Here is a 12,929-nt window from a genome sequence, read left to right on the forward strand (position 1 = left end):
TAAGCTTGTTTTCAAAAGATGTTGTGGTTTTCATGTTTACTATCATTACAACAAGGTAAGTCTGAAATACCTTTATCTTATTTGGTAGATTTGTGCTTGATGCTCTTTGAATAGAAGTGTCAGCTGTATTTTACTTTACTATATAAAAAAGTTTCAGAATTTAATTAAGGGTCAAGTACCAGCAGTAGATAAATGCAACAGCTAAAGCATATTTCTGATCTCTCTGAAGTCTGCAATCATGAAAATTATTATCATTGAGTAAAACTGGTCTCAATGATGGTGACTGGGAGATGGAATCTGTGCTAGTCAGCCATAATTTACATAATAATGGGTTCCCAGTTTTCATCAGCACCTTTTGTTTGTACAGTGCTTACTGCTACAGTAAATTGTCAAAATGTCATTCCTATCCAATCAGCCAGAAAATATCAACAGTAAACAAGGCACAAGAAGAAATTCTTTGATTAAAAGTATGGCGGAAGTAATAGTAAAACTGAAGACTCGGTAATAGTCTTAGTGATAGTATTCTGGTATTTTCAATAATACAGTTGTACAGCTTATGAAACTTATTATTTTTTAATGAGGAAACAACACACAGACTGTGATGTCATTCAAAAATCTCAGCAAACGAACAGACCTTATTCGTTCACATTTGTATTTGTCATCATTACCTGTTTGTTTCCCTTTCCAGAGTGGCAGTCTATCGCATCTCACCAAGCACTACAGGTTAAACTAAAAAATTACCTTTGTACTTTACAATTATATGGCCTGGATGCCATAGGGCTCTAAGAATAGTACAAAGATGAGCACCAAATCCTGACTAAGACTGCTGCTCCAAATCTCTCTCTCTCTCTCTCTCACTCACACACACACACAAAGCTAGATGCTCTTTAAATTAATATGAATTCAATGCATCTTTGAGCCACCCTCTAACATCACAGAAGTGAAGGAGAGGATGAGGATGAATTAGTACAGTGTACGCTTTATAACCATTATAATCACAAACTATATTAAAATTAAAGGCTTCAGATTGTGTTTCAAATAAAAATGAATAAAGTGGCACCCTGCCAAAGCGTCCCAGAAACTACTCTTATGTGGAACTGAAACATTTGGCTCATATAATACTTAATTTATTTTTATGAAATGATGAGTTACATAAATGTATGTTTAAAGCAGAGGAGCAAAACATTTTTAAAAAAAGTTGCTTTGTATTCTGGCCCATAAAGGTTGATTCAGTTACAGCCAGTGTATAAACAGAACAAAAAACAATACACTTCCCTCAAGTGGGTTTTCCAGCTATTCACTCCTAAAATGGTTTAAAAAACTGTGATCATGTAGTTGAGTCACCAAAGAAAAGGCTCACAGTACCTTCTTTTGAAAATGAATAGGAGTTTAAAAATCTATTGAAATGAAGTGTTGACATAAGGAAATATTTTGTAGAGCTTTCAGGTTTCTTTACCATTCACATTATTTTGCTTGGCTACTTTTAATTTTTCTTCTACTTCTTCTCTTTGAAAATCCTACATTGTCCAAACCCTTTCGATTAAGCAGCTCGCCTGAATGAAAGGACTGTGATGATGTGGCGGTGCATCAATAAACAGGATGCCTCTCAAAGCTGGGCAGGATGCTGAAAAATAGGGTTGATCAGTGGTAATTACTTTGACACTTCATGCAGTACAGGGAATTAACTCCTAGGACTTTGGGCCGAATGAAGAAGTAGTAGTTGATGTTCCACATTGCGATGCATCAGTGACTGAACCCATTACGCGTTTAAACGGAGATGGGAATTTACTAAACACATTTTTTTTGTTGGGACTGTGGAGCAGTGTGCAGAACATGAAAGGAATTCAGAATGCTGAGGGAACTGCATTTGTATTTTGTCTAAAGATCTTACATTCATTTCCTGTAAAAACGCAAATAATTAAATAAAGGGATGCCCACAGGAACCATATTCATAGGAAGAAACCCACTGTCTTGAAGAAGGCACCCATGTGCCAAGTAAGTAAGTGGAATTACGCTGTGGCAAATCTACAGAAACTAAGGTACATGAAAACACATAGCAGGAGGGGAAATACAGCTAAAAAGGCAACTAGTTAGCAGCTGCCACTATGACCTTTAACTGCATCCATGGTAACTGGGCTAAAGATGGAGTTCCATTTTATTATTCTCACACCCACAATGTTAAGCCTGTGAATCCCATTGCAATTTAATGGCTGAAATCAGAAGGCAGATCTGTGTTCATTGGACCAGTGCCGACATCCTCTTAGCTAATGAGCGCAATAAACATTTTCATGCCAGGAAACCAATGCAAGTGGAAATATTATGCCATACAGAAATATATCCCCCAAACACAAAGAAATGGTCAGTAAAGTCCGTTCTTTATGATCATTTGCATATAGTATAATTTTCAGGTTTGAAGCCATGTATCTTTGAAGCAGGAAGATATTTAATTCACATGCTGTTTAATGCTGTGGCATGCAACACAGTTCATTTTACATAAGGAATTTTAAGAAGAATTATGTATTTCAGTGTTAATGCAGTACATAATGAAATGTTTCTCATTATTTTCCTAAAACCATCTTACTTTTTAATGTATTTTTCTTTTATGCACCCATAATATATTTCATCCTCTTTTCTTGGCTATCTATAGTACCACCAACTGAGCAAAAGACAGTAAAACAGCAAACTGTTTCAACAAGAAAGAGGGCTTTGTTCTAACTTTTGTCTCTATTGTAATTTGACTCAAACAGTTTTCTTAAGAATCAGTGACAACAATGTCATATTTTTGTCACGTGAGCAGAAAGCAAGAGGTAGATCATCCTTACTTGGGCTGAAGAACCAGAGCAATGACAACAGCAGTTAAAGGATCTGCACTAGATAGGTCTTTGAATTCACAAGCACATCTGCCTCTGAGTTCTGTGGTTACCTGTAAAACTGAAAATCAAAGATATAGAATGTGACTAAAAACTGAGTTTTAAGCCTTTACCTGGAAAATCAGACAACTGAGGGCTATACATAATTATTTTAAAAAAATTAAAATATATGTTTAGCTTTACTAATATATTTTACCTGTAATCTTTTTTCAGATAAAGGCAAACTGATCTTCTAATAACACAACAGACTGTTTAAAGTATGAAACTTTGACTGTGTAAATGTATAGTCGGTAGACGAAGGTCACCAAAAATCTCCTGAATTCTTAGGTAAACCTACCTTATTTGCTTCAATACAGTGCAGTCAAAGACATAAAACTACATTAGTTCATTCACTGAGAGTAATAAATAAAATATTCCTGTCTCTCACAGTCAACTTCCTCCTCCATCTTAAAATATATCAGAATTTTATTTTTGGTAAAATGTTTGCCCAGCATAAAAGAGAGAGGGCTTAATAACTTATCCTGACAAGTCAAGATATATATAGATATATATATAAAATTCTGTATGGAATAATGCCAAAAATCCTTTGTAATAAAAAGCTTGAACTATTTTGCTAACAGAAGCTGCTTGTTCTGGTACCTGTAAAGGTCACAGAGAAAATAATTTTGGTACTTCTTATCTTTTAAAATAATGTCACTTTTTATTATTATTGTAACATTTTTGGACAACAAAGAAAAGTGAAAACAGAAGATGAGATACCCCAAGCCACAAGATACACTATTTATTAAAAGATATTAGGTTAAGAAAGCTGTTAGCCAATTATATCAAAGCCTGGAAATGTCACACAAGCCAATGAAATCTCCCTGGTAACATTCAGAAATAATATGCTTTGGATCATACTATATATTAAATGACAACTGCCAATTTAAAAAAGAAGTCCTCCAAAATCTTTGATGTATGACAATTCTGAAGTTGAAATACACTGTTCTTACGATTTAACATCCTTAAGATAAAAAGCTTCTGACACATTGACTAATGTGAAGAAATAAGTGCTTCTCATTTACCCCCTTAAGTAGTACTGGACGGCAGAGTGCGGGCTTTTTAAGGAGAAACTTGGTACGTAATAACCTGATATAGTTATTGTTTTATTTGGTTAAAAACTACATACATTTATAGCTATTATATTACCCTGATTAAAACAGGGAAAAGTTGAGGTTTGGTTCTCCTAATGCATATACTATTTTTTATTATATATAGCATTTCTTTTAGTTAATACAATCACCTATTGTAATAAGTATGTTACAAATCTTATGTTAAAAATGGTGTGTGTATTTTGAGATTGCATTTGTACTTTACTGAGTTATTGATATCTACAATTCAATGAATTTTGATTGGATTGGAGATATCACGGAATAGGATGAAACCTGATTTTGAAGCAAATAGGTAAAAAAAGTACACTTTCACTGACTGTTCCAAGGATACTTTGACATACTCTAGCTATTGAATTAGACCAACAATACAGTAAAACTGATGGCAGAATATGTTTGTACAACGTAAGCTATACATCCAGAATTAATTAAGACAGACTAACTATTCCAGCCCATACTTCTCTTTCCGTGTATGCCGTCAATATACGTGCAAAAGGTATGTATGATGGACAGTGTCTGCTAATGGTTAGGCATTAGGCCTCTGGTCGCTGCATCTCTGCTCTTCCCCCTGGACTACTGCCATGCCTGGTGTCAGTCTGTCTTCCTTTGGGATTGACTCCACTCTTTGGTCAGGTTAACACACAGTCCTATCTCTCTCCAACGTGATGGGGTTCCTGGGAAGATATGGGGTTCAGCCATTGACCCCCACAAGTGCCCGATCCCAGACGAGACTTCAAAATTTATTTATCCTTTCCTTCCTTCTCTCCAGGGTGGGAGTCTAGAAGGTGAGGGTATTCATGCCCTTCTTAATGAGGTGGGGCTTGGTAGGGGAGCCTCAGCCCTCCCACTCTACCGGCCTCTAGCCCAGGGCCTTGTAAGTGTTATAAAACTCCAGCACCCAGGAATGTCTTAAGGCTGCCTCCCTGGGCCATTTGCTACCACCCATTCTCTTGTCAGAGTCTTGCAATCTGTGGCAAATTAGTCAGCGCAAAGGTACCAATTGAACCTTCAGCCCCTCTGAAGGGCTCTTCCTGTCCAGGAGAAGGTATCTGCAGTAAGTGCCATTCATCAGGAGCTCTCAGGGCAGGACCTTCTCCCTGCCTTGTCAGCCCACTTTGAGCTGCCTGGCTCCAATTTAAGTCCCACCTCCAGCTGGCGCAGGCTCTTCAGGTGCAGCTGGGCAGGGTTGCCTGGGCCCAGAGTTGCTCCTCAACCACTCAATCAGTTCTAGTGTGGGGTTTATATACCCTGTCAGAGTATGTTGTAAAGGTGTCTGAAATGCGCACACATGTTCAGACATCTGAAAAGCTTACCAGCTGACGATTTAGAGAGCAGAACACTTCAGTCAGTTGAAGTTTCTCACAGGTCTTGTCTACACATAAAAGTTGTATTGCTTTAATTATACCACTATTTAATGACAGCAATGTAGTTAAAGAGGTACAACCCCCTCACATGGACACGGTTATACCGGTAAAAAGGTGCATATACTGGTACAGCTTATTCCAGTATGGTATAAGGCTATTTTATACTAGTATGACTATGTTCACACAACGTATTGTACCAGTATAAATATGTCAGGGAAAAATACTCATACCCGCATCTTCCATAGTCGTACCACTACCGAATTAGTATAGATCAGGCCTCAGATGGCCCACTACTGATACTGACAATGTGCAAAGAGGTCAATGTCTCCTTTTTGAAGGGGGAAAACCAAAACAAAAACCAAAATAATCCCAAAACACAAATCTGAGAACAATCTATTTTTTAAAAAAAGGACAAGAATATAGGAATTGATATACTGGATTTAGTTCAGTCTCTGACAGTGGCCAGTGCCAAATGCTTCAGAGGAAGGTGCAAGAAACCCCGCAGCAGGCACATGTGGGATAATCTGCCCCCTGAGATTTAAGGCCAGTCATATTACTGGCACAAGGAAGAGCAATTTACATCCTCCTCTGCCAGATGATTCTCCTCTCCCACCCCAGAACCTAGTGAGATTCACTTGGGAGGAGGCAGGAGGTATACTGCTACTTGTCTTCCTTCAAGACTCCTCTAAGGTAACCAGTTTAAATTGGTTCTCTTAAGAAAAACAACAACCACCACCACTCATGGAACCAGACCCACTGCTTCACTAAATCTCCAGGGACATAAAACTGCCGAACCAGTATCCTGGGAAATGACCTTAAGGATTGGGGCAGGGGAAACCATGAAAAGGTTAACCTGGGAATTCATTCCTATTCTCATTATGTCTACATTTGCTCTTTTATACTTGCTGTGTTCAGACACATTTTGCTCCCTAGTCTTAGTGGTTGCTGAGAATTTCCAGTTTCATAAGAAAAACCCAAGAAGACAAGAAAATGGTTTCATAATTTGTGGCAGTCTTTAAAAGGCTCACTGAACATTGTAAATTTGATGCTATGTTAAATGACACTCTTGTTGACATGCAGGTCTGTTGTAAATGCGATGAGAAATACAGATGAACCTTTTGTCTGAGTCTCCTTTCATATACCAGATGACAATGGAAATCAAATTTGGTTACAAACTTTGCAGTTGAGAGCTGAATGTCTTTTCAAAAGTCCACAAGCTAGCAGCAGAATTTTCAAGTAAGTATCATGTACCCAGGAATCTTACCTTTGTGGCTAGCTGGGTCATTCAGAAGAGAGGTATTGGTGTAAAAAGCTGGTATGCTGATATTGTGGTAAAAGAAAAAAGAAAGGAAGGGGCACATTGAGCATACCTGCAGGTAGGAAAAAAAAGTGGCTGCAGGAAAGACTGGGACTGGGAAAACTAATGAAGCACGGCATTAAAAAAAGGGATAAAATACCCAGTAACAGGATCAAGATGGACAGACAGAATAACTCAGAAGACGACATGACCTTGTGAATAGAGGGGAAGTGGTAGACATGGTATACCGTGACTTAAGTAAAGCTTTTGATGCGGGAAGTGGTGGCCAGCACGTCCCTGCGGCCCGCCGATTCCCGCAGTTCCCATTGGCTGGGAACGGCGAACCGCAGCCACTGGTAGCTGCAGGGGGCTGTGGATGGTCAATGTCAGCAAAATGTCTCATGGCCCACAATCAGATTACCCTGATGGGCTGCAGGTTGCCCACCTGGTATAGAGAGTACACTTATAAAGTTTTCGGACAATACCAAGCTGAGAGGGGTTGCAAGTGCTTTGGAACATAGGATTATAATTCAAAATGATCTGGACAAACTGGAGAAATGGTCTGATGTAAATAAGGACAAATGCAAAGTACTCCACTTAGGCAGGAACAATCAGTTGCACACATACAAAATGGGAAATGACTGCCTTAGAAGGAGTTCCGTGCAAAGGGATCTGGGGGTCATAGTGGACCAGAAGCTAAAGATGAGTCAACAGTGTAACACTGTTACAAAAAAAATGAACAACATTCTGGGATGTATTAACAGGAATGTTGTAAGCAAGACACGTGAAGTAATTCTTCCAGTCTACTCCGCACTGATTTGTCCTCAACTGTAGTATTGTGTCCAGTTCTGGTTGCCACATTTCAGGAAGGATGTGGACAAATTGGAGAAAGTCCAGAGAAGAGCAACAAAAAAATGACTGAAGGTCTAGAAAACATGACCTATGAGGGAAGATTGAAAAAATTGGGTTTGTTCAGTCTATAAAAGAGAAGAGTGAGAGGGGACATGATAACAGTTTTCAAGTACATAAAAGGTTGCTACAAGGAGGAGGGAGAAAAATTGTTTTTCTAAACCTCTGAGGATAGGACAAGAAGCAATGGGCTTAAATTGCAGCAAGGGAGGTCTAGGTTGGACATTAGGAAAAGCTTCCGAACTGTCAGGGTGGTGAAGCACTGGAATAAATTGCCAAGGGAGGTTGTGGAATCTCCGTCATTGGAGATTTTTAAGAGCAGGTTAGACAAACAACTATCGGAGATGGTCTAGATAATACCTAGTCCTGCCATGAGTGCAGGGGACTGGACTAAATTACCTCTCGAGGTCCCTTCCAGTCCTATGAGCCTATATTCTCAGTATTAGTTCTACTGATTCTTGGATTCTGTGTATTCTTGCATATCCTCACTATGAGTGATTTTTGCACAGATCCTCTGTGATTCCATTATTGAAAGGACAACCATTACTGATGGAAATAGATACAGGAGGTACAGCATCATTTCTATCAGATACAGTGTATTATAGCTAACACTAGAGCTTGTCAGAAAACTGTTTTCTGTGGAAAATTTTTACATTGTGGCAAAAAATCAGAAATCGAAATATTTCAGTGAAAATTAAAACATTTCTATTTGGAAATGCCAATGTGGTGCATCATAAAAGAATTAGTTTGGGTGCTTCATGCCTCCATTCTCCTCTATAGGCCAGAGACTCTGGCCGGACTATATCTTCCATGATGTACCATGGTCTTCCTTCCAGCCATATGGTGCATCATGGGAGTCCCATGGCCTGGTGCATCATGGGAGATAAAGTCCTATTGGGGAGCCCAACCTATAAAGGAGAATGGGAACATAAGGCACCCAAATCACAACTCCCATGAGGCTCTGCCGAAGCATTTCCAAATAAAAATAATTTTATTTGGGACTGAAAAGAGTAAATTGTTTGATGAAAAAACAAAGAATCAAAAATTTCCACAGAAAGTGGACACTTTTCTTTAAAAAAAAAAAAAAGGTTTTGTAAACCCCCTCAAGTTTTCCATTGAAAAAGTTTCCACAGAGAATTTTCAACCCAACCTAGCTAACACATCCATCTTCTATAGTCTGCCAAAGTTGTACTGTAGACATTTTCAGTGGAATCAGCAACCATGATGGGAACTATAAATGTACAGGTTAAACTCAGTGGACAAAAGCTAGATTATCACTGTTTCTGGAGAAAGGTAACTGACTCCCCATTTCTGAGGCACTGATCATGACTTGAAAGATCTGACTTGTTAGTAATTCACAAACTTTGAAAGGTGAAACAAACACCCACAAAGTTGGAGACACATGTATTTCTTTGTTTTCAAAGGAGTACTGGAGAGCACGAAAGGCATTGCATTAAACAAGCTAAACATGAACCTGGACAAATGTTGCAAGGTGAGGCAGAGAGGACCAAGGAAGTGAGCTGAACAACACAGAGCTAGGGCCTCTAGAAGCTGCTAAGTCTGGAGTGGAGTTTATGTTGTTGTATTGTTCATCAGTAAATTCAAACATAGCTTCTGCTATATGGACCAGCACTAGAGGAGGATGTGACACACTTTGCTAGTGGATTTCATAGATACTTATTGACAGCAGAGGGGTGGTGAGACTTAGCAATCTTGGATACCATTCCAGGCTCTGAAGGGCATGTTCTGTAGTGAATAGATTCATAGATTCATAGATATTTAGGTCAGAAGGGACCATTATGATCATCTAGTCTGACCTCCTGCACAACGCAGGCCACAGAATTTCACCCACCACTCCCACAAAAAAACCTCACACCTATATCTGTGCTATTGAAGTCCTCAAATTGTAGTTTAAAGACCTCAAGGAGCAGAGAATCCTCCAGCAAGTGATCCGTGCCCCATGCTACAGAGGAAGGCGAAAAACCTCCAGGGCCTTCCAATCTGCCCAGGAGGAAAATTCCTTCCCGACCCCAAATATGGCGATCAGCTAAACCCTGAGCATATGGGCAAGATTCATCAGCCAGATACTACAGAAAATTCTTTCCCGGGTAACTTGGATCTTACCCCATCTAAAACCCATCACAGGCCATTTGGCCTATTTACCATGAATATTTAATTACCAAAGCCATGTTATCCCATCATACCATCTGAATATGGACTCTTCTGCCCATTTCCCCCTGTGCACTCCATCCAGTTCCTGTCCCAGTCCTCAGAGTGGTAGCCGTGTTTGTCTGTATCAGCAAAAATAATGAGGAGTCCTTGTGGCACCTTAGAGACTAAGAAGTGGAAATCTGTCAACTTCATGTAAAAAGTCCCAAATACATTTCTTAGCCTCTAAGGTGCCACAAGGACTCCTCATTATTTTTGTCCCAGTCCTGTCTTTTCCCCATCCTGACTCCTCATCCCAGTCTCATTCTACTTGTCTACACAGTCCCACTCTGCACTCCTTAGGCTTTCATCAGAGTCCCGATCTCCTTACTCCGCCAGTCCTAGTCTTCCCCTTCAGGTTTGCTGTCGGAGTCCCATTCTCTCCCTCAACTCACAGTTTCTCCCCTTCCCCACATCCAATCTCTTCACCCAGTCAGTCCCAGTTCCCTCCTCCCAGCTCCTTATCTGATCTGTCGCTTCCTTCCCCCACACCCAACTCCCACCCCACTGGCACCCAGCCCCAGAGTCAATCCCTTTGGCTCTTCATCCAATCTCAGCCTCTCCCCACACCCACTCTGGCTCCTTGTCCCACTCTTTTTGACCAGCCGGTCCCAGTTCTTCCCCCACTTCAGCTACTTGTCAGATCTGTCTGTCCTCTCCCCCTTCCGTCTCCCACTGATTCCCAGATCTAGGCTCCTTGTCCAGCCAATTCCAATCTCTTCCCCCACTCCCAGCTCCTCAGCTAATGTCAGTGTTTCCCTCCCAGACAACTGGCTCCCAGTGCCCCCCAGCCCTGTTTCCCATGCTGAATCCTAGTCCCAGCTCCCAGCCTCTTTGTTCAGCCAGTCCCAATCTTCCCTCCAATTCTCAGTCTCCCCAGACCCTACCAGTCCAACTCCCAATCTTCACCCTCTAACTCCTACTCACCAAACTCTATCCTCTAACTCCCAATCTTCCTCCAGCCATTCCAGTCTCACTAGCTCTACATATACTAGAGTGCTACAGTGAAAGTTCCATTTTCAGTACTCAGAATCCTAGAGTTAGAAGGGATCACAAGGATCATCTAGTCTAACCCCTGCCAAAATGCAGGATTTATTGTGTTTAAGCCATCCAAGATAGATGGCTATCCAGCTTCCCTTTGAAACCCCCCAGTGAAGGAGCTTCCACAACTTCCCTAGACAGTCTGTGATCATTATCCTACTGTTCTTACAGTTAGGAAGTTTTTCCTGAGATTTAATCTAAATCTGCTATGCTGTAGTTTGAACCCATTGCCTTTTGTCCTGCCCTCTGTGGAAAAAGAGAACAACTTTTCTCCATCTTTTTTATGGCAGCCTTTCAAGTATTTGAAGACCGCTATTGTGTCCCCCCTCAATCTCATCTTTTCCAAACTAAACATACCCAGTTCCTTCAGCCTTTACTCATATGGCTTGCATTCCATACCTTTGATCATCTTTGTTGCTCGCCTCTGGATCCTTTCCAGTTTCTCCACATCCTTTCTATATATTGGTGACCAAAATTGGACACAGCTGAGGCCTAACCAGTGCCAAGTAGAGTGGTACTATCATCTTCTGTGACTTGCATATGATGCCTCTGTTAACGCAGCCTAAAATTGCATTTGTTTTTTTTGCAACAACATCACATTGTTGACTCATGTTGAGGTTGTGATGCACCACAAATCCCAGATCCTTCTCTGCAGTGCTGTTGCCAAGCCAGTTATCCCCCCATGCTTTATTTATGAATTTGGTTTTTCTTCCCTAAGTGTAGCACCTTACATTGGTCTTTGTTGAATTTCATTTTGTCATCTATAGCTCAGTTCTCCAATTTATCAAGATCCCTCTGAATTTTAGCTCTATCCTCCAAAGTGTTAGCAACGCCTCCCCCACCCCCAGCTTTGTGTCATCTGCAAATTTGATCAATATACTCTTTATTCCTAGATCCAGATCATTAATAAAGATGTTAAACAACACCGGACCCAGAACAGATCCTTGTGAAACCCCACTTGAGACCTCCCTCCAATCTGACATCCTTCCATGAATAGTTACTGTTTGTTTGCCGTTGTTTAACCAATTATGTATCCACCTAATGGTAGTTCTGCCAAGCCTGCATTTCTCCAGCTTACTTATTAGAATGTCATGTGGGACTGTGTCAAAAGCCTTGCTGAAGTCCAGGTACACTAGGTCTACCACATTCCCCCTAGCCACCAAAACAGTTACCCTGTCAAAGAAGGAAATCGAGCTGGTTTGACATGATTTGTTCTTGGTAAATCCAGGCTGGCTGCTAGTGATCACCGCTTCATCCTGCAGGTATTTGCAAAATGAATGTTTTATACATTACTCCAGTAGCTTCCCAGGTATCGAATTCATGCTGACTTCTGTGACATTATGGGACAGGAATCAATGCATATAGTTTGGAGCAGAAAAATCCAAAACTAATCCAGAATTTGAGGTAGTCAAACCTCATTTTCTAGTTAATAGAACATATGTTATATTTGTAATATGTTATATAATGGCATTTTATGTGAATAATCCACTTTAGTGGTCTACTTTAAAAATTATTGGATAGCAGTTGCCAGCTTAAATTTGTATTCCCACAAACAGAGAAACGCTGGAGTTCATTTCTGGGCTGCTGTCAGGAATCAGGGCCTGCAGCAGAGCCAGTCTCTGGACAATCTAACAACACAGCTGACCTGTAGTATGCTGCCTGGTTGGCTACACCATCTGATTGGGTGGAAAAGCCAGAAGAGTGGCTCAAAAACCCAGCAGCAGCGGCAGTTCAGTGGCTGCTCAAAGCGTTCACCCACTGCTGAGATAAACCTGGTCCTGTCTTGCCTGGCTTCCTGGTTCGGACCTTCAGCTTTGACTCCTGGCTACCCACACCAGCTGCAACCACTAGGCTCAACCACCCATGTTCCAGTCTCTGACAGCTGGAGCTTGAGTGTCTTATTTGACAGAGCACTCACCTGCAAAGCACAGAGATCCGGATTCAAGATCCATCGCTATTCAAGGTCTCCACATTCCTTAGCACATATGCCTGTTTATATAAAAAGGTGAGGTGCATAATGGCCTCTTGCTGAATTTGTGTTAAAATATCACAGCAACAAGGTGCATGGCTATCCACATCAAAATTTTATCCA

At 40.6% G+C, this 12,929-nt stretch overlaps 1 long non-coding RNA gene across 1 annotated transcript in view; it reads right to left on the minus strand.

Annotated features, from left to right (window-relative positions):
- Positions 1–12,929, minus strand: part of LOC122463902 — a 165,525-nt gene that overhangs the window by 108,657 nt on the left and 43,939 nt on the right. The window contains exon 3 of the long non-coding RNA XR_006287635.1: positions 2,823–2,931. This is a non-coding gene — a long non-coding RNA (uncharacterized LOC122463902). The remainder of the gene's footprint in view (positions 1–2,822; positions 2,932–12,929) is intronic.

Source organism: Chelonia mydas, chromosome 1 (assembly GCF_015237465.2).
Source record: "Chelonia mydas isolate rCheMyd1 chromosome 1, rCheMyd1.pri.v2, whole genome shotgun sequence".
Taxonomy (NCBI): domain Eukaryota; kingdom Metazoa; phylum Chordata; order Testudines; family Cheloniidae; genus Chelonia; species Chelonia mydas.